Here is a 23,636-nt window from a genome sequence, read left to right on the forward strand (position 1 = left end):
CACTAGAAAGAGTCGATGATGGTAGAAGGCTCAGCAAATGAAGTCCCTGAGAGAGCTGGGTGACATTGTTTCAGGCTCTATTTCTCTCTCTACTGAGATTCTTAGCAAATCCAGAGAGGGCATAACTAACAATGCCACATCAACTGACGACCTCTAGGATATCGCTGCCCGTTTTGGAATCTTCTCAAAATCCACAGAAGCATTCTTCCTTTGCAGATTATCAGTTGTCCTCGGGGAAACATTATTTACAAAAGAGAGAAAATAGATAGTACATTCTCTGGGCCATGCTGAGGAAATTATGAGCAGCATGATATGATGGGTAGATTTAAACAGTTCTGCTGGCTCTGCCTCTACTTTTCACTGTAGATCAGTCATCCTCTATGTATTCTTCCTTAAGGTAAATCTCTCAGTACTGCAGGCAAAATTAGTGATTTAACTCACAACTCACAAAGGAAATGAACCACATGCAATGGGGCTCTATACAACAACAAATGTTTCTTCTGCAAGCAATCTGTAGATTGAAGCCAGTGATAGCTTGGCCTGTGAAACAGAAGAACATAAGTTCTTTCATCAAAAAAAAAAATCCCAAAAAACATAAAACCATAATAGATTGATATTGATTGCAATCACACTAGGTACTTGGACCCATATTAGGCACAATAAAACTGGAGAGTGACTGATCAAGTCACCAGCCTAGAGCCCTTCCACTTTTGGAGTAAGAAAAAGTGATCTTGATGCTCTCCTCCAGCACAGGGGACTGAGCAGGCAAAATGCTCTCTTTGGCACGTCAAAGAAAAAACTCTCCTTCTTTCCTCTACTAAGCCTCTCAGTAAGGAGAGAATTACTCACTTGGATTCAGTGGCCCCTACAGCTAACAGCAAAGCAGCTTTGCTATGGAGCTCTGAAAGCAGCACCAAACAACATTTGCTAGAAGAAGCAGGGAGGAGTAGCAGCTGTTCTAGGACCAGAAGACCACCTCCTCCCCACCCTTTGGCAGCTTCTAAGATAGGCTGAATTGGCATTCTCTGCCATACCACAGCAGGTGGGAGAAATAATCTCCATCTTATTTCCTAATATAGGGTTGGCAAGTGGCAAATCTGTGACCCAGGTAAAGTTGGTTCTAGATAAACTTGACAGATAAACTACAGGACAAGCCCAGCTAATCTGAATTTCAAACAACCAAATAATTTTTTAGTATGAGTATATACTATTGGGACACACTAATACTAAAATTATATATATTTGTTCTTTATCAGAATTCAAATTTAACTGGTCATCCTGTATTTTTATTTGTCAAATCTGGCAACCCTAGTTCTAAGGTCTCTCTTACCCTTCTATTTCTCTCCATTTCCCCTACTCCCCTATCTGATCATCAGGGCCCTGGAATATGAGTTGAATAAAGAAAACCACAAAATATAGAATTAACCAACAAAATTTGATTCAGCACAGTGCTACTACAGAGGATATTAAAGAAACAATGTGTATTATCTAGTCTCTGCCCTTATAGCGTTTTTAGAATGAAAAGTTCAATTGGGGCCAAGTGAAACTGCTTGGGTCCACATCTCATTCTGCAGATTTTAATGCAATTAGAGGCCAAGTTGCATACTTAAAGACTCAAGTGGCTTTTGCTTCTATATAAACCTGAGACATCCTCAGGCACTAAATTTCTGTTACCGTAACTCATTCAAACTGCGTTGTAATTCTTCATCAAGTGCATAATGATATATAAAACATGAGTAAATGGCAAGATAATTCACTGCACCAACAGCACTCAAAAGAAATAAGCATTTATAAAGGAGTTGAGAGCACATTACTGTATTTACCAGTTGCTGTAGAGAGGCATATCCTTTGCCTATTTAAAAAAAATACAAATTCTCCTAATTTGTAGAGAGTGAGGAAGGCTTTATGACTCAGCCTCAATGGAATCATGGAAATAGTTACTTTTGCTATTTATTTCTTTAAACAAATTATCTTGTATAATTTAACTGGCCATATTCTAATTAATTTCTGTAAACCCTCTCCCATCTCACCTATCACTCACGCCACTGCCAGATCCAAAAAGGTGAAGGGAATGAGGGGAAGTTAATCTGGAAGGTTCTGGCCTCATACCAAAACATACCTTCTGAAGGGCCTCAGAGAGGTAGGCTGACAGTGAGTTATGCTTCTCTAATCTCCCTCCCTTGAAGTCCAAGCATTAAGATCTGCCTGAGAAAAGTCCCTTCTAAAAAGCATTTTGGACGCAATGTAAAACATCCATTTTCCATTTTAGTAAGGCTATGTATACTAGATGCCAACAAACATTTTGGTAATTTCCGTCAAATAACCAGTCGATAAATTCTGTCTGTATATTTTTGGAGGGGTGGTGGTGGTGAAGAAATCAGTCAAACCAATTTTCGCATTGCACTGGCTGGGATAAACACAGACTCTGCTCCCTACAAATATCGCCACTCTGTTTTCCACTTCTCTTAAACTAGTTTGCACCTTTCTATTCACATCTGTTCTGCCCCGAGTGCAGTTGAGGAGAGGATACAACTATCTCTTACTCAGTACAATATGTTGCTCAAGTATGAAGAGGCATAAATCAAGTATATATGTATGGTGTCCTGGACTGATGGAAGTTTCCCAGAACATGAGACTAGAAAAGTACCCAACAAATCAAGGCAAGTCGGTCAAAGTACATATATATAAATGTATTCATTTATATATATGACAGTATAGGACCTGCAAAATCCATATTACTAAACCTTTTAGAGTTTAACATTTTTGAGCATTTAATTTGTTTTGAAACTCACTAAAATTTAAAGTAGTTTAAAAACCCATTACAGCAACTGGCAAGCATGGATAGAAGGCTAAGAGAAGCAAGGACATTTGTAGGCTCTTATTTATGTGTTTTTCTTTCTAACGGCTGCCAATCTTCCAACTCAGGAAATATTTGCACATGCTCTAGACATCTTCCTGAAGGTATGAGGCTCTCTTGAAACCATCTTTACACTTGGCCGTGCCAACAACACTACAGCAAACTACAGTACCCCAAGAAAAAATATACTCTTTCAAACTTCCTAAATGACTCATTCAGCAGAAAGTAATAAAAAAAAAAGTAAGGCTAATATTTCCATCCTTTGGAAATATTTATCTCTACACAGTGCCACCTTTTTTTAATAGTCAGAGTAGAAAGTTACTTAGGTGGTATAATTTTGAAAGGCCAACCTGTCTCCAGCATTGGCTTAACAGGGTGTCATTAGTCAATCCTTTCCATCAAGCACATCTGCAGAGAGTCCCTGTTAAAATATGTCATTTGGTAGGGGTCACTTTTGCATGCATCTTTTTAGTCCCACAGGAAACTGTGCCAAGCACCCATATGTATAAGGTATTCTCCTAGTCCTAAAGAGATTACAAAGGAGATTAAGACAGATTTTCGGGACACACCTAATTTTTTCATAATATCTACTTATAGAATGACAACACTGATAATAAAAAGAGAAAATGAGTGTGGGCAATAGAAAACATACTAAGACGTCTACATTGAAATTTCTGCTTGTCATATATCCCTGATGCCCTTGTGCCTATTATGTGAAAGGCACTTTACTAGGTGCTCTGGAGGTATAGCCAAAATGAAAAAGTCCTGGTCCCTGCCCCTGAAGAAATTCGTGAACTGGTTTTAAAGACTAATGAATTCTTTGGCATTCACTCCAAGCCTTGTAGCTGGTTTTCTACTGTCATTGCAACACTTTATTCTGCGACAAGGTGGGAGGAATTTGGCTGCTTGCAAAATTCTTGTAGAGGTTAACCACGAGGAAAGCCTCAAGCTGTATGTTCTGTTGCAACTTGCATCCTCAATCTAATGGGACAATATAAGGAGAATTTTACTTAAGTAGTGCACCTGGTATACACCTCCTCATCCCAATGCCAAACCTGCCTCCATCCATCTGGTCAACTCCCTTCCTCTGCCAGCCTCTAACCTTTTAAGCTACAGCTGCTTAGCCCCTACATGTAATTTATTCCAGTCTAGACTCTAGGAGAAGTTCTATTCTTAGGCAGAGAACAAACAAAGATACCCTAAATTTTATATATACATATAATTTTATGTATACATATACATATATATGTATATATAAAATTCTCACCCATGTTCTTAGAAATGCATCTATTAGAAATTATACAAATTATTTTATTAATTTTTTTTAATTTTTAAAATCCCCATGAATCAGAAACCAATCATCCACAAAGGAAATGCTGATGTTCTGTTTCATCCTTGAGAGGCACTAATTTTCAATGATCCTTTGTTGCCTCCCTCTTGCCTGGGGCTCCCAGTAGGAGCAGTCCCTGAGGCAAAATGCCTCTGGCCCTGGAAACAGGCTCACTAGAAGACAGTAAAGGAGTAACAGCAAACACTTCTCTGCCTTCCCAGGGCTTCCAGGAGTCTGAGTAGGAATTTAGTCATGAGCTTCAAGTGTCCTATAAAGCCCACCTGCTTGTCCCTGTTCACTTCTGAAATTCTACTAAGTCCCAGAAAAAGTCATGAAGGAAACAAATATGATGGAGGGACTCATGATAGATGATTTTCATCACTGATCTCAGTTCACCATTTTCCCCTAAACTTTTGTACTTGGGCAGGTATTTTTTTCAACTTGCTGATCTAGTTGAATGCTTTTTGACTCTGGCTTGTACTTGTTGAGCTGAATATAATATAACAGAGTTAAGAGCACAGACCTAGAGGCCAGGCAAATTGTAGTTTGACCCCTGACTTTACAACTTACTGGCTTTGTGAACTTGTTCAGTAACTCAAGTTCTTGGATCCTCAGTTTCTTCATTTATGAAATGAGAGGATGATGATAACAATGGTACCAACTTCATAACACTCTTATGAGATATAAATGATATAATGTATGATATATAAGTGATATAATGCAAATTAAGCATTAGGCACAATGTAAGCACTCAGCAATGTTACCCATTTTTAGAACACTGAGCTCACTATCTCTAAAGTGACTAACATTTCATTCTCCATCTTTTTTTTTCTCACCCAATTTGTATACCAAATAATTTTATTTAATTTAAATTTTTTTCTTCAAGGTCAAGAAAAGCTATCCTTTTCTGAGGACTCTTAGTCTTGTCCTTTTTGATCATGGTGGTATTTTGTTTTGTTTTGTTTTGTTTCTCTTCAGAGTTAATGATTTATACAAAATGTTACTGGCAGTACTTAGAATATAATCAGTCTTCTTTTCCCTCAGGGAATAGAATAATCCAACCTTCTTTTCCCAGTCATAAAGGGACTCTGCCTATAAATGACATACCTAAAAGGAGCTTTCTTATTTCTCCAACACAAATTACACATAAACCACCTCCATATCATTATTTCTCCAATTGAAATGACACACAATTTATACCTCATTGTTCCTCTCTTTCTCCACGCTCTGGTAGAGGAGATATTTGTTATAACCTGGGTGTAGCTAAGTAGGGAACAATAAGACTGCAGGTTAAAAAACTGCTTATATAATCTGATATTCTTTGATTTTTAGCATAATTTTACTCATAGACCTCTTTGTAAGAGCCTGCCTTCAGGGTAGCACCAGCAACATAAAAATGTAAGAGCTTCTGCTTTTCCTTTGACACCTCCAGAGAGCCACAGTGACACATTAATTTCTAAATGTAATTTTGGCATTACCCTCAAAACTACCTTAGACATAGATACACAAATATGATAGAATATTGGAAAATCCTAAAACCAAGTTAGGATTCATTCTTATTTCAAGAGTTGGAACTGCCTAAATGCTATTTTCCAAAGTGTCTGTTTCATGAAATGTGGTGAGGACCTAGCTAACTAGTTTTTAGTGGTCAACTACTAATGGGTCAAGGAAAGCCAGAATTCTTGATAATTCAACCACCTTCATTGAATTTACTGAGAATCTGACAATGATCATTCATCTACACATATATATATAATTCATATTATATACAGCATAACTTACATATAATAAATGTATAGCATATATACACATATACAAGTATTCTATATATATATGTACATACCTATACATATATGTACATATATAGTATATATTAATATATGTATATGCAAAATAAAACAAAACTTGATTTTCAATATATTAGACAAAGAGTACATTAGTGTTTCCAGCACTGCTTCCACCCACTCCCACCAGTCTTTAAAATGGTTTATAAAAGCTTGTCCACATAAATTTTCGTAGGACTGATACATTAGAAACAGCTTTAAGTGTATAAGCTAAGCATTAATTAGGCAATTTTGTATATCTATTTTTAAGTAACTGTATTACTACCCCACACAGATTTATCCTTATATTTATTATACTTATATTTTATTATACTTATATTTTATTAAATATACTTATTTTTCTACTTATATTTTATTATACTTATATTTATATGAGATTTATACTTATATTTTATTAAAAATTTATTTTACACTTATATTTTATTAAATATTTATACTTTTTATACTTATATTTATACTTATATTTTACACTTATATTTTATTTATAAGAGATTTATACTTATATTTTATAAATTTATAATTGGGATGCTTTTATGTGATTGACCAAAGCCACCATGCTATAGTTTATTGGTCCTGGCTTTTGTGTAGAAATAGGTATTTGTCTCCACTTATTTAAATTTGTCTTTTCTGCTCCTTGAACCACTTTATAAAATCAACTGGATTAAGTGTCTGAAGATCTTAGATCATGATTTTTGCATTAACCCAATACACCAAATATAGAATTTGAATTTCTCTCCATGGACATCTGTGAACTTATTAAACAGATTAGAGTAATTGTGAAAAAATTTAATTGTAGCCTCTTAAGAGCACAAATCCCACATACGACTTTTACTTTCCTCTTTCATTCCTATCATGCTACTGCTTCTTCCTCCTTCAAGATTTATCAGAAGGCAGATGTAAATTTCGGTATAACACAAAAAGAAAAATACAAGCCTACCTCTCAGAGCCTGGATTATATTCCACTGTTGGAGACATGTCATGGCCAAGATAGAAATATTCCATTTTCTCCAAGGCCTGTAAGCCTCAGCACTTTCTACTAATTTAGTCCCCTGGTTCTCAATTTATTTAGCCTATGTTGGTTCTTTTCACCCCCATTGCAAATATTCAATCTCCGTTCTCTTACTGAGGAAAAACTTGTTCCTGGAGTCTCAGTTAGAGGCTTCATTAGACTTTCTACATCCAGGAAAAAAAAAAAAGACATCCCTATTTCCTCCCTTCTTTTGCCCAATCTCACCGGAGCTCTCTCTTTCCTTCCTGTTACCTATTACTCCCCACCTCAAATGTAGAGTTCACAATCATAGGGAAAATAACTTCCTTCCTTATATTTACTAAAATTAAATGAATAAAAATGACCACCTTCCCCAAAAATGTTTTCTGATTATTCTAACAAGCACCTAGTGCCTAACACAGTGCTTGGGACATAGCGGGCATTCAATAAATATTTAAATTTTTATTTTGGAAATTTTAAACATTCAAAGCAATGTTTTTATTTAAAGCATAAATTTAATGTTTCTTGTGCTAGAGCAGCCTGAGCGTTACTTAAGAAAGACCAATTCCCACCTCGGAGGCACATTATCACAAGGGGGCGATGTCACAGGAAGAAGTTGGAACCAAGAGAGGGCTCTGGACTTAGGGTACTACAGTAGGAAGGCACAACAGCCTAGGAAGCCTGGGGCCTCGACTCAGCTTCAGCTTCAGTTCCTGCTTCTGAGGCTTGCAATGTATAACGAAATGCACAGTGTTACGCACTTTAAGGGCACCCAAGCAATATTTGTTGGCTGACTTAATTTAGCTATATTTGCAAAATGGCAAGGATGTGAGGAAACTTTCCTACCTAAAAAGAAAGCATTCACAGTACTAGACATTTGGTAGGCAAATAAACAGTATAATTTCAGCCTAAAAGGAAAAATACTCAAACCCTTATCCAATAGACCTAGTGGCTAGGCAACCATAATGTCAGCACCATGTTTCTGAAACTTAATTTAATATATCATAAATTGTATGTCATCAACTTTGAGGACATTTATTTTCTACCTTTCTGTTCCCATTCTCTGCCCCAACTTCAAATCCAGAAAATGTAACTAATAAACCTAAATCTCACCTGTCCAAGTAAAAGCAATATGTCAAGCAGTGATTTAAAAAAATCAAATTTAAGAGTGATGCACTGGACAGTGTTTTGAAAAGAAATTTCCATATTCGACAGTGCACTTCCAGAGTGCAAGCAATTCAGGAATCTGTAACTCGTGATTGTAATGCCACACCTTCACATATATGACTTAATCTGCTGACTACCAGGGATGACTACTCTAATGTCTCTCAAGGACAGATGCTTACTTATGCTCATGGTATGTTTTCAGGTTTTAGAACAATAGGATTTGGGGGGCAGTCCCCTCTTTCCACCAGCATTAACTGAGTTCCAACGAGGCATCAGATACACGTGACAATAAAGCTCTCAACCCAATCGTAGAGGTTTACCCTATTTCAGGTGAATTTTCCTTGGCTAGAAATGGTTGCCTTGAACCTTTTTTCCACTCCTTTTTCTGCCTTTACCACCTGCAAATGGCAATGCGGGACTAGGTGATTGAGGTTAGCGGTACAGTCAAGGCTTTATGAAGGTGAAGGCAAACTGGTTCATTCTGGAGATTCAGTTCATTGTCTCACCCCACTAGTATTCTGCTTAACAGAATAGTGTTAAATAACAGTAACAAGTAATGAAGCATCCTGCATTTCCAGCGTACTTGCTACCCAGTTTTACCTTTGCATTGGGTAGCATAGTAATTACTGAGCTAAATATCAGGTCTCACTATCAGGTGGTAAAGTAGAGGAAAGAATAGAAAAACATGATGAAAATCATTTTATTTGGTGAAATGAGGAAACACTCCAACTAACAGCCAATAATGAACTTCTAGTTTGCAAGGTGATGAAGGGAATATAATATACTTATTATTATGCTGATTACAGTAAAAATAATAACAGCTTAAATTCTACTTAGTTCCAGCTACTATGCTAGGCGTATTGTGAAAGAGCCAGAAGAAACTCTGGAGATTATTTAGTCTAACACATTTATCTTATACTTGAGGAAATGAGCCCAGAAAAGTCAAATTACACGTATAGTGTCAGTTAGTGGGAAAGTCAAGTTGCCACCCACTATGCCACCCTAAAGGGTCTTGGTCTTAATATTTCATAAAATAACTGTTGGTCTCTCTGTGTACATTGCTCTTTGAGAAATTATTTATTTTTTAATAGTATCATTAAAAAACAAGTCCCTACCTATTTTCTTTTGCTAATATGCTCTCACATGGTAAAATTCTAAATATTCCTCCAATTCAAATGACAACTCTTAAGCTATGAGACTAGCAGCTAAAGGTGAAGAGAAAACTATGTCTTATAACTGTACTAGGGGACAAAAAAAAGGAAGACCAATGCTTTCTCCTAAAATGAGAAAGAAAAAGAAAAGCCATAATTTTCAGTGAGGTTTGTACTGGCAGGAGGTGGGAGAGAGTAGAAAGATAGGAATCTAACTAGAATAAAAAGAAGGAAAGGAAAAGGGTTAGGATGTGGAGTGTGCGACTCAGTCTTCATTTCAACGTGCACAGACCTCAGCAGACAGCTGGAAACCTGCCAGAGAACGAAGACTTGGAAACTAGCTGGAAGACACTGGAGAGACTTTAACCAAAACAAACACCAGCAGGGGATGTGGTTGGCAGCACTGAAAAAGCAAAGGACTCTATGAGTCACTCTGACATTAATTTTGAATGGTATCATGCTCCCATTTTGTTGTACAGGGTATTTATACAGTATTTGGTACTGTCTAATATAAATATAAGTATATATTTAATATATACACACACATATATATGTTCTTTACCTAAATAACGTAACATTACAAACATTGGAAATATAGAATAGAAAATGTAGAATACAAAATTACACCCAATATCTCACTCTTCTAATCATTTAATTCACCATTTTTCATGTGCGTGTTTTAACATAGCTGTAATCAGAGTGTACATATAATATGGAATATTTTACTTAACATCTTAAACATAGTTCTATGCTGCTAGATAACTTCATAAACATTCCTTTTCAGAGCAATGATATATTGACTGGGTGTAAGGTAATTTACTTCATCTTATTTTCTACTACTTAGGATGTTGCTGTATTTGTCTTTTTACAAATAACAGCAGCAGTAATAATGATATCAATGGCTACTTTTAAAAGATATCTATCATGTGCCAAGCATTTTATATGCATTATTTCTAAATTTTATAAAATCTTGCAAGGTAGGTATTATTAACTCCATTTTATAAATAAGAAAATTTATACTCAGAGGTTAAGTGACTTGCTCAAGGTCATAGCTAATTAATGGCCAAGGAGGCACTGAATAAGGTCTGCCTGGTTCCAAAGCATGCTCTCTTTTCACCATAATATACTACCTTTACGCTAAAATGAATATCTTTATGCTTTTTCTATATTTTTGATGTTTATCATAGATTTCCAAAAGCAGGATTATTGGTGTAAAGAGTATGAACACTTAAAAAGCATTCACTACATACTCAAAATTGTTTTCCATGAAGAAGGTGTTGATGTACAGTGACACCACCTCAAAATGTTTTACAGAAAGAAATTAATTTGATGTAGAATACAAGAGGTCTCATCAAAGAGTAACAAAGGAAAATCTGTCCAATGTAAATAAAGCACCTGTAATCATCTACCTTCTGAAACGCAGAGGTTTCTACTTTGAAGATCTGAGGGTAGAAATTATTCTCTATCTCTGAATCTGAATAGGTACATATAAAATTCTTAGGAACTATAAATGTGTACAGGACCCAGCATATGGTAAATGCTTCATAAAGATTCAGTTAAAAGGAATTGACATGGACTTCTGGCTCCTGATGAGGATGTGGGAAGCTGGAAAGAGTGCCACCTTCTCCCTAACAATGAGAGAAAGCCGAATAATCTACAAAATCATAACTTTTCTTGAACCCAGAGAGAAGTCTCAAGGCAATCAACTAACCTGAAGTCTAAAGAAAGACAAGCACCTACAAGGAGAGATGGGATATGAGCACTGGCTCACCTGCTGCTACAGGGGGAAGACAGGGTCACCATAGAAGCTGGTATAAAGAATTCAGCTAAATTTTTAATAAACCACTAGAGGCCAAGTATGGGCTAGCATGAGAGTACAGTATCCTCAGGAGCCACAGATACAAGAGGAATTTATACACACTCGCAGGCTTTTCTCTACACATTTATGGTACTGACCTGGTGGAGAGGAGAAGCAATTGCAATAGGAAAAGCATGAAACCATGTCCAATTCCTTTCCCCCTAAGGAATAAAAGCTTTAAGCCCTAGGGAAAAAGCAGCAAACCCTGTTCCCCCTCAGGGTACAAATGAAGACCTACTGCAGCTTGAGGAAATGTGAAAAAATAAAGTTCTCTATTTCTGGGAGAAAGGCAGGAATTAGTCCTTGGCTCAGACCATTTAGACGTGTCCTATCACTAGCAGAGGGGCAGGATAACTAAGAAAGTCGCACTCTCATGACCCAGAGGCACAGGATCTGGCTAAGACTGAGGTTGAAACACAAAAACAGAGAAATCCTCCCTGTCCCACATCACCAGGCTAACAAGCACTTAGTAAGGAGCAATAGGAGTATACCACTAGGAGAGGAACAAGAGCATGGAGAGAGAATCTCTTTAAGGCACAGATGCACAGGGAAGGTCTAAAGCTGAGGGTAGAGCAGGGATATTGAGAAAAACATTCAGCAAACCAACTCCCATGCTGAGCACAAGGTAACAGAGGAATTTGAAGCTGGTAGCGAACTGAGGGTAACCATAGCAACAATATAACCCAAACATGGCTCATCTTATTAGATTGACTCAATCTTTCATATTAACGACTTAGCAGAACAAGTGTGCCCATTTCAAAGCATAAATACTATTTACTTCAACTCTACTGTTCTGTATACTATGCTTGGCCTTCAAACAAAAATTTTGAGAAACAAAAAAGAAAAAAAAAAAAAAGCCCACTCTCAATAGACAAAGCAATCAATATAACCAGCCTCAGAGATGATTTGGATATTGAAACTATGAGTCAGAAAATTTAACATAACTATGATTAATATGTGAAAGGCTTTAGTGAAACATGAAAAACATGCATGAACAAATGGAGATTTCAACAAAGATGTTAACTATAAAAAAAGTCAAGTGGAAATGTTAGAAATGAAAACAGTAAAAGAGCTCAAGAATGCCTTTGACAGTCTCGTCAGCAGACTCAAAACAGCTGAGAAAGGAATCAGTGAAACTAAAAATAGGGAAAAAAATCAATCCAAACTGAAACAGAAAGACAAAAGAAAATGGAAACCAACACACACACACACACACACACACACACACACACAAAAACAAAACAGAGCATCCAAGAGCCATGGATTAATATCAAATGGTCTAACACATATGAAATTAGCTTCCCACAAGGAGAAGAATGAGAAAAAGGCAGAAGAAATATTTGAAGAGATAATGGTCAAGAATTTCCCCCAAATAATAAAATTGTCAAATCACATCTAAGAAGCTCAGAGAACCCCAAGGGTGATAAATACCCACCAAACACACACACACCCCAAAAACTAAAACAAAAACCCTAGACATTTCATATTTAAAAGGCTGGAAAATAAAGATAAAGAGAAAAATCTTAAAGGTAGCCAGAAGAAAAATACAAAGGAGCAAAGATAGGAATGACAGCAGATTTCAGACAGTATGCAAGCCAGAAGACAGTAGAGTGGTATCTTTAAAGTGCTAAAAAAGAAAAACAAAAAACAAAAACCTGTCAAACCCAAATTCCATATTCAGTGTAAATATCTTTCAAAAATAAAGAAGAAATGAGAACTTTTCACACAAACAAAGGCAGAGAATTCAGTACCAGAAGCCCTACACTATAAGAAACATTAGAGGAAATTCTTCAGGCTTAGGGAGTATCGTATCAGATAGAACCTTGGATTTATCCAAAGAAATGAAGATTCCAGAAACGGCTCAAATGAATATAAATTTTTTTCTTCTTTTTAATTGCTTTAAAAGATAATCAACTAAATAAAAAGTAGTAATATTGAGTATAGGGAACAAAGTAGTATTATTATAGGTTTATACCATACATACAAGCAAAATGTATAACAACCATAAAAAATACACAGCTGGGACACGAGACAGCGAAGCAGCAGAATATTACTTAAAGGTAGGCTGTGTAATTTAAGATGTATATTGAAAAATCTTGATTCTGGTGGTAGTTACATGACTGACTGTTTTTGTCCAAACTCATAAAATTGTACACTTAAAAGGGCGAATTTTATAGAACATAAACTATACCTCAATAAACCATAGTTTACAAAAAAGAGAATTATCATGTACAACTCACCTTTTTACCCTCTTGACTTTTCTTCTTTTTATGGCATCACAGTTCTGATGACTCATGACCAGAAACCATCTTTTTGTGTTATCTAACCTTACCTTTGCTTTTTACCTTATCCGACTCGGAGGTTTTTATTCCTAAGATCTGGTGGTGGAGAGAGCTCTATACCTTCAAATCAAAACAAGTATACATACACAGACACACACTTAAACACACACCTCTCAGGAATTAAAATGTGTATAGAACCATGGAGTTTGTAAATGTGCCATAAAGAAAAGAAACTTCTGGGGCCGGCACAGTGGCATAGCAGTTAAGTTCGCGTGCTCTGCTTTGGCAGCCCAGGGTGTGCAGGTTCGGATCCCGGGCGTGGACTGATGCACCGCTCATCAAGCCATGTGTGGCGGTATCCCATATACAAAATAGAGGAAGATGGGCACAGATGTTAGCTCAGAGCCAATCTTCCTCACAAAAAAAAAAGAAAGAAAGAAAAGGGACTTCTATGTATAAGGCGTAGGTATCTATGCATAAGGTAGCAAAATTCACCTAGATCACACAAATGTTAACTAATTATTCAGTCTGGGATGCAACTGAGGTAATATAAGCACTATATTTGCGTCTGTATCACATCACTGTCCATAGTGTATTGGTTCTGTTAAATGGTTTGAAAAAAAACTTTTTCCATGAATATTGGCATTCTCTCTGTTCCCTATACTCATCAAGGTTCTATCTGCATTTAGGATCCTTCCACAATGCTATTTCTAGTACTCAACCTCTATGCTGTAGGCACTTTTGCGCAAATTTTAAAAATCTCCCCCATCCCAACCTGGATAGTGAATTAAAAAAGAAGCCCCTCTGGAGCCAGTCCTGATGACCTAGTGGTTAAAGTTCAGCACTCTCAATGGTTTGGTGGCCTGGGGTTCGTTTCCCCGTCATGGAACCACACCACCTGTCTGCCAGCTGCCATGCTGTGGCTGTGGCTCACATAGAAGAACTAGAAGGACTTACAACTAGGATATACATCCATGCACTGGGGCTTTGTGGAGGAAAAAAAAAGAGAAAGATTGGCAACTGATGTTAGTTCAGGACGCATCTTTCCCAGCAAAAAAAAAGAAGCCCCTTCTGGGCAGATGCAGCCCTAAAGGTGCAAGGCTTGGCAAGCAGAGGGCACCCTTGTCTGAAGTTAGAAAGAAGCCCCTTCCACCAGACCTATACCAGGACATCTCTACACAACCATTATGTAGAGGACCTGTGGTCAGTCTACAGTAAGGATCAGCCTAGGGACAGTGATCTGGTTATTGAGGGACATGCCTGGGAAAGAGGGACACTGCACTTGTACAGAACCTTATACAAGATTGAGAAAATGTCTATTCCCCATATTAGAGAGTGGGAGTAGGGCACCTGATCACCGTGATAGGGCTACTAAAGCACCCCATCTCCAAGCAAGCCCTTAGCACTGCCCCTGCTTCTACCTGGAATGCATCAACATCATCCTCCACAACCACACCTTTGCTTGGTTATCTCATATTTGTCCTCCTAGTATCAGTTTACCAGTCACTTCCCAAGGGAGGTCAATGCTGACCCCTCAATCTAAATTAAGCCCCCCTGTTATATGCTTTTATATCACTAGGGATTTTCTTACAGAGAATATGTTACAATTGCAATTATACAGTTATTTGTGTGCTTACTTACACACGTGCCTCCCCCATTCTCCCCGCCTGCCACACACATATTTAATCACTCACACATTTTTAGATAATAAGCACCAGAAGAGCAGAGCCTGTCTGTTTTGTTCATCACTTTATCCTCAGAGACTATTACAGTGCCTGGCACACACTTTGTGTTTAACAAATAATCATGAAATAAATGTAGAGTTTTTCTTGTTAGATTCTTTAGCAAACTCTATCACACACGTGCACACTCATGTGCATAGTATGATATAGAATGTTATGGAAACTTTCCTTTTTGTAACATTCAGTTTAAAAGTTGAATGTGAGTAATTAGACTGGTATGGATGTATAATATAAAATAAGTGATATTTTTATTTGGGTACATATTATTTGAATTAGCTCGCTTTTCCATTGGTGATTTTATTAATTTCCTGCTAATAATTTTTAGATCTTACATTTGTTGGCTGGTTCACTATAGATGTCCAATCAATTCCTTTTATAATAATTCTCACAGATGTCACTAAGCTATCTTAATTTGATTAATCTCTCGAAGTAAAATGTTGTGTTTCGGCATTATTTGATTTGCAGCGTAGGGTTTTGACTTGCAATCATTGTTGTTATTAGAAAATAAGGAATGAATACATAATCTAACTCCACTTACCAAATAGATTCTGCCATAAGTACCAAGGCCAATGGTTTTATCCAGTGAGAATATTCCAGTTGGATCCTGCAAAAATGTAGAACAAAAATTGTCAGTCTTCTTGGAAAAATAGGCAAGCATTCAACTACCTAGAATTGTATTTCCAATCTGTCTTGCTCCCTTAGAATTTCCATGGGAAGAACCTAAGTGTCATTTACTAAAAGAATAGACATGTCACAATCTCCCTGGACTGAATGTAGTCATTTGTAAAAATGAAACAGTGGTGTGGACATCAAGTAGTTGTATAATTAATTATCATAAAACTGCAAAATGCACACAATTATGTCTAGTTGAGGCATATTCATAATGTAATTAGAAAGATTATTAAAATAGAAATAAGTTCATTTACTTGTGATTGAAATACTCCTTTAATATCCATCTTTTGAGTGTTAACCAGACAGGTAGAAAGTTTAGCATACAGCAATGATGAGTAGGTATTGGATACAAAGTCTAGATAGCTTATTTATATAATAGTCACTCTTAAGAAAGAATATTGCCTCTAAATATGAATAACAGAGCAAGATTGTGGCATTAAAAGAGCACTGTTTTTTTAAAAAAACAGACAGAGTTGTTTTTGTTTGTTTTTAAGTTAATCTTTACACCAGCGGAATACCTTTTCAAGGCACAAATTCACTGATGGTATTTTCTGCGTCTCAAGCCTAAATGTAACATCACAGGAGACAAAACATAAGATGTTTGTGGACAGATTCCTAAGGCTTCCATATTCATCCTTAAACATTGTTTCCTTACCTTAAAATACGAATATTCCTTTCTCATTCTCCACAAAAAATTGTTTCTTGAGTTTGATCATTATTTGAACTTTTAGTCTAGCAGCTTATTTTGCTCTTTTAGCAAAACTTATATGAGGTATGAGTAGATGTCAGTTTATACACAAAGTGGTAGGAACGTTGGCAAATTCTTGGAAATTCATGTGCTTTATAGAAAGCATATTTTACTTACACAAACTTTGATTAACCTTTTTTGAAAACATTTTTATCAGTGTAACAAATGGGAACAGAAAAACTATTGAGCATATGCAATGTATATGACTGAAATTATAGACTCCTTAAAACTGGCGTGATATTTGTGTAATCTAGTAAAACCGTCATAGGAAAATGACACAGCTCTGGGATTACTTCAGTCAACAAGTGTTCAACTGGACAGAGTCAGGAGACTGGAGTTTTAGCCCCAGCTCCGCCATTAATTAACTATACGACTCTGAGTAAGTTATTTACTCTCTCTGGGACTCAGTTTTCACATATACAAAATGAAGGTGCTGCGTTAAGTGATTTCTTAGCTCTAAAATTTTATAGGAAAAAATCGGAGTCCAATATTCTAAAATCCAGAGGTTTCCACTGAATTGATATGACCATTATCAGAGCAAACAGCAGCCTACTTTTTTAAAATCATCAAAATCAATGTCACAGTATGAACAGTGTTATTATAAGCAAATAGTTCGGAGAACATATTCCCAATGAAAATATAAAAGTTATCTAAAATGCTAATTTTGAGCATTCAAGAGAGGTAAAAATACATTTTTATAGTTGCCTTGATATTAAGCATATCATTGTTGTTACACCTCTTTGAAAAATTTATGGGAAAGAATTATCCAACAAAGGTGCTGCTAAGGTTCAGTTTGAAGACTTTATCATTTTAGTATATTTCCTTGAAGAATATTATTGAGGGATTTATATTAGACATTATTAATTCTGGAGAAACAGCCTATGGTCATCTGTCAAAACAATTGAATATGTTAGCTGATTCCTATTGGTAAACCATTCTTTGTTATAGTTAAGGCTACATTTTAGCTGAAAAGATACTATATATTGGAGAATTATTATATTATCTGCACAACTTTATTTCTGAATCTTTGAGTACAAACAGTCTTAAATTTCTTTAATCTTTTTTCTAGCCCTCAATAACATAAATACCTTACTCAGATTTGAACTCACATATCTAATTATTCAAAAGAGACACCAAGGAAATGGACGGGGACAATAAAATGCCTGTGGAATTCTTGGAGGCCTCATTTCATCTATATTAATGTTGTTTGGAAAATTTTTCCTACTCACAACTGACCAAAACATCTTAATTCTCCTCATGCTCACATTTAATAAAAGAAGGTTTTAAAAATTTTTCTTCCATTTTTAAAGGCAGCTTAACTTAGTATTCATCTATTCTAAGTACATTTTTCAGTAGTTTCATGCAATATTTTTTATTCCCCATCTCCACACTAATATCTTTCGAGATTAAATGATTGCCTAACTGGAAAAAAGAGAAGAGAAACTATGCTAATTACTAAGGTAATATTACTCAATTTCTTATATTAGATTTTCCACTGAATTATGTTCAGAGAAAGTTTATTCTGGTCTCCCAAGGAAGGAAGCATTGAAAAGGAACCTTTGTGGGGTTTTTTGGTCACTGAGAAATTAAAAGGTTCACATCAGAGAGGTCACCATAATTACTTGGGCTTCTCCTCTGCCCTGCCACTCCAAGATAAGAAAACCAGAAGAGGAAAGGTATTTATATCTATGACTGCTGTATCAATTCGGAGATTATTTGGTGGTTTGGTATGCTTTGGTCTTCCATTTGGGTAAAAAACAAATGATCAGTAAACAATAAAGCCTAATTTGTAAAAGCTTTTCTCAAAAGAAATTACTAAAATTCTAAGTCTTAAAGTCAGTCTTTTTGAACCATAAAATGTTGGGCAAATACTTGATACTTTTGTTATATTTTTCTATTATCTAAATTATCTCCTGTAATTTAAAAGTCCAAGTCTGTTTGCCCCCTGAAACCCAAAATTCTGAGGAGTTGTTTCTGTCTTCTGAATTCAAAGAGAGGGGGAAAGAAGGAGCACCTCGATGGATAATTTTACTAAGGGCAGAGGGTAGGGGTAACAGGAAGAAAAAGAACCACTAGAAGGCAGTATTTACTGGTCATGGAACAGACTCAAAAGCAGAGGCTGATCAATAGAACAAAATATAGCAGAAATTGAGAACAAAAGGGAACCGATAAATGGATAATATGGGTAGCAATAAATTTCAGATTTAGGGCAGTAAAGAAGGAGAACTAGGGAATACATTCAAGCAGTCAGACAGCAAAAGGAAGGAAAGAGATTGCACAGAACATAGAAAGAGTAGCAGAGGCTTTTCTTCCTTTGTTTTAAATATTTGAAATAGTGATTTTATGAAAAAAAGTTTATGGAGAGAGAACCTGAAAATGGTGGATATAATGCGATAAGTGCCAGAGTGAGTTTCAGAGACAGTTGGATAAATGGGCTTCACAATTCAAGTGGGAAATTTAGAAAGAAAAATCTCTTCCTCTGGACCAGTGTTTCTCAAACTGTGGACTGCATAGACTCTCCCTACATAAGAATTATCTAGGGAATCTTTTTTAAAATATAGATTCCTTGTCCCTACCATGGAATTAGGAAATCAGAATTTCTTAGGATGGGTCCCAAGATCCCCAGATGATTCTTGCAAACTATTCTTGTGTACTAACATAAAACGCACTGCTCTAGAAACTGGGAAGAAAAGACTGAGAAAACAGGTTGAAGTACAACGTTATGCTGAGGTGATGCTCTAGAATACATAATGGGGTATAGGCTGAATGTTTCAATCCTTGTGGACTAGAAGATAAAACTGCTTCAAGACAGGGGGCTAAGGGACTTGGCAAAGTGGGGAGGTTCTCATAACTGAGTGTGGAAAGCAGGCTTGGTCTGGGTGGTGGAAGACTAGGAGAGCTGGCAGTTATATTTATATATAAACCTAATGTAATTCAAATATAGTTTTTGGATCATGTGCTATTTCAGATCACCTCTGCTACTACTGTCCTCCAGGCTTGTCTAATCCTGACCCCAATATAGATTAGGACTACACATGGCAGTGTCAAATACCAAGACCACAGCCGTGAGGAATGTCATTACCATACTGGGCACAGAAGGCAAAGGGGACTATCATGGTGAAAGACATGCCAGATTTGGAGATGAAGAAATAGTTTCCAGTCCCAAGGATTGAGTGACATAGGCATACTAAGCAAAAAAAAAAAAAAATATATATATATATATATATGGAGAGAGAGAGAGAGCGCCCAGGTATTGCTGGCAGGCAAGGTGAAAACACACACACACACACACACACACACACACACACACACACACACAGATACATATAAAGACTTAAGGCTTTGTAATTCTCTGTTCAAAAAGGAAGCACAAACCACAAATCTCTGCACTTTCTTGTTTTGTCACCTATAGGAAATATTTATTCAATAGTAAATCAGGAAGAATAACAGCAATGCATTCATTAAGAAAGAAAATATAGTTGGCCGGTCATTGTCTGGTTATTAGGTTGTCTCTCTTATTATATGCCTTTAACATTAGGGCATTATGCAAAAAAAAGTTATATAATTACCGCTCACCTCCTGCTTTCCCAGCTTTCACTCTTGCTTACTATTTTAGGTTTAAAAATAATATGTATCTAACAACAAAAATACTAAATAATCTTCTGCTACTTTCTTTAAATCCCAATTTCCACACCAAGCCTAACCTCTCTCAAGGGTCCTTGTCTTGTAGTCATATAGCTGGCCAGTCCTACAAAGGATGTAATATATCAATCTTAAATTAGACCCATATTTAATTATTCTATACTTTGCAGGATTCTGTTTTGCTCAACGTGAAACTTCAAAGTTTGAACCTCCCCTCATTATCTGGCTGTTGTCAAATTGGGATACTTGGTATTGACAGACGCCAACTTTCTTACCTTCATATACATCCTACTGAGGATAATTATCTCAAGGGATCCCACCACATGCAGGTCCCTTTGCTTGCTTTATCATTTCTACTTTGCATCAAAATGCAAACTTCCTAACAGCTAACTTAGATGTCTCTTGACTTCTTCATTTACTTTTACCTTTTCAGAGACTCAGGAAATAAGTCAAATGCAAAGAAATCCCAAATCACTAAAATATACCTCAGTGACCAAAGCAACAGTGACCTTTTTGTATCTCTAATAATTTAACATTAGGGAAATTCTAAAAGGGGTGCTACTCTTCTGTTAGATTTCTTAGGATTTAGAACTAGATGTTTGGGGAGAGGGGAGAATTATGCATAATTTGCTCAGACAGTGAAGACTTCCACAATGAGATAAAATGGCTCCTGTATAATAGAAATTTAGAAATTGTTAAACGCTGAGGACTTGATGAGACTTTCATGAATTCTGTAAAATGAGGCCAAGCATCAGTTTGCCTGAGGTTTTGTGTCTTCTCCCTACTCCTACATTAAAAACCAACCTCATCTTTCTCCCCTCCACACCCCCACCAACCCCCAGAAAACTAATATTCCACTGAACTGCAACGTAAAGATTGCAGCCTTTCCCCTTATCTCCTCTGCTCTCATCAAGTTCTTATGTCCCAGGGCCATGACCGGGTCAGTTAGTCTGGGCCATTTCCCCCCATTTTTTTGTGGCAATAAAACCTTTCCTTCTTTTTCTCCTTGGGTTTGGAATTCCCTGCCTTATCATTTCTATGAGGTCTTTCCCATTCCTCTCTTCAGTCAATTTTAGAAAAGAGTTTATTTCAGTTTGCCCATGTGTGGTTTCACATATTTGCCCTAGTTTGCTTTTTTTCTCTTTCCCCCACAATAGACAGAGGATGTTGGAGGAGGGTAACATTTCAGTCACTGGTTTTGCACTTTTACTTGGGAGCAAATCTAGTCGGAATATGAAAGCTCTGTTCAGAAAGGAAACCACCAATTGAGGCCTCCATATTCCAGAAATCTCATGTATGCACCAGGAGCATGCAGAGTGGAAAAAGATTTAACTTTTAAAAATTCTATGACTTTATTTTATGAAACTGCATCAATAATCACAATGCTAATACTTGTAATTCAACATGTTTATATTGAGGTTCCTTTTTTTTTTAAAGGCTGAGAAGAATTTGCTAAAATGTTACCCACTTGTATCACCTCCTCTTCCCCACCGTTCTAGTGTAAAATTTTATAAGAGAGGCTTGGGGAATGCCCCATTTTGAGAGGGACAGGCATCTGCCATCATCAAGAAGACAGTCTTTAAATGCCAAATATGTATAAAATTAAGGCATTGCGACTTTGAATAGTCCTATAACCTCAAGGTTAATATTTAGCTTTTCCCAAAGCAAGCAGGCCACTGCCCTGAACTACAGTTGCCCGGCGATCATTTCAGCATGGTGCATGCTTATTCCCTTTCAGAGAGTCCAGGGGCCCTTTGCATTCAAGAGAGGGTGCGAGTGAAATGCCAATCTAAAAAGGGAACTTGAAAAACGGATTTGGGTGGGATCCAATATCTGCCAGAAACCAGATGCCAATGAAATAAACGGCGGTGCTAAAATAATAAGTCTACTAATAACGACGGTGATAATAGCTCACCAATCAATTACAACTCTGGAGGAAAGCTGGGCATTCGGAAAAAGGAGAATCCACAAACGAAAACGACGAGAAAAAGCTAAATCTGGTTAGCTAGTGAGCGCAATATTTTTTTTTAATTGGGGTGTACAGAATTTACTTCTTCCCCGAGCGGCGTCGAGTTCTTTTGCTCCCGCATTACTAAATCGGGAATAGTGCCCTGGCAGAAGACGAAGGTTTTAGAAAGTGCTATTAGAAAGTGAGAGAAGTGAAACTCCAACGGTTTAATTTTCTAGCCCGCTGTCACCTAGAAGTACAGGTCACTCCGCAAGTGGGCATCTCCGCTGGCAAAAGAAGAAGCAAACGACGTGGGGGGAGGGGAGGGCGGGGAGGAGTGCTCTCAGGAAGCCACGCGTCGTGGCGCTCTTTGGCCTCTTCTCGAGCCCCGCTAGGACAGGTACCCGAGCTCCACTAGACAAAACGGACCACATTTAGAAAATGTCCCGCTGTTTAGGGCCCAAGTACCACTCCAACGCTACCCAATTCTCCCTCCCCTCCACCCTGCCCCGTCACTGACCCTTTGCCTTTCCGTGAGCTTGGCGCGTCCCGGTGCTCAGAGGTGCCTTTTCTGAAAGCCTGCTCCGGAGGTCCCCTCCCGCACCCCCGATCCCGTCGAAGCCCTGGCCTAGCCCGGCTTGCGAACGTTCGTCCCCTCCCTCGGTGCTCAGAACCTGCAGAAGAGAGCACTTCGGGGGCAACAGGCGTCGTCTACTCACCGGCAAGTGGCCCAGATCCGTGACCTCCTTGTCCCTCCAACCCCCAGGTCCCGCCATGGCTTCGAGCGGAACGGGAGCAAGCGACTGAGTTAGGCACGCTCAGGGAGTCTGAGGTGGAAGTGGACAAGAAGTTGAAGAGGGGAGAGGAGAAGGGAGAGGATCAGGGAAAGGAATGGGGTACTGGGTTTGTGGCGTGGGAGATTGAGGAGGGGGAAGTGGAGGGAAAAGAGCTAAGAGTGGAGGGAAGTCCGAGTTTGAGAGGCGGGAAAGCAAGTTTGGCTAAGGCGAGAGAAGAGCCTGAGCGTCCGTCCCAGAGACCAAGATGCTAGAGGGGTGCTCCGCGGGCAAGAGCGCAGTGTCTGGCCCAGCAGGGTGCGCCTCTTTCAGGGTGGGGAGGGGGGCGGTCCAAAGAAGGGGGGCCCCCCCGGGAGCAGCTCGAAGGGGATTGGTGCAGCGTCACGTCGCCAGGTGGGCAGCGGCGCCGCGGGGAGGCGGGCTACGGGGGCCACTGGCCGCGGGAGGTGCTGGAGACTATAACGGTTTGGAAGCCGGCCCCTCCAGGCCTCCCCCCGCGCTCCCGCCCCCTCACACGTCCACCGCTGCGCCCGCCGCCCCCGCCCCTGCTGGCGAGTGTTCCACAGGAAACTTTTTCGAGGCAGCTGCCAGCCCCGGAAAACCGGTCCCGCTC

At 38.0% G+C, this 23,636-nt stretch overlaps 1 protein-coding gene across 2 annotated transcripts in view; it reads right to left on the bottom strand.

Moving 5' to 3' along the window:
- The window catches only part of NRK (Nik related kinase), a 134,779-nt gene extending 118,960 nt beyond the window's left edge, over positions 1 to 15,819 (bottom strand). For both annotated transcript variants that reach the window (XM_087427318.1, XM_087427319.1), the window contains exon 1: positions 15,758 to 15,819. The gene's annotated coding sequence lies outside the window, so the exon portion shown is untranslated. The remainder of the gene's footprint in view (positions 1 to 15,757) is intronic.
- Between the last annotated feature and the right edge of the window lie 7,817 nt (positions 15,820 to 23,636).

Source organism: Ceratotherium simum, chromosome X, assembly GCF_057802395.1.
Source record: "Ceratotherium simum simum isolate JZ-2026a chromosome X, ASM5780239v1, whole genome shotgun sequence".
NCBI lineage: Eukaryota > Metazoa > Chordata > Mammalia > Perissodactyla > Rhinocerotidae > Ceratotherium > Ceratotherium simum.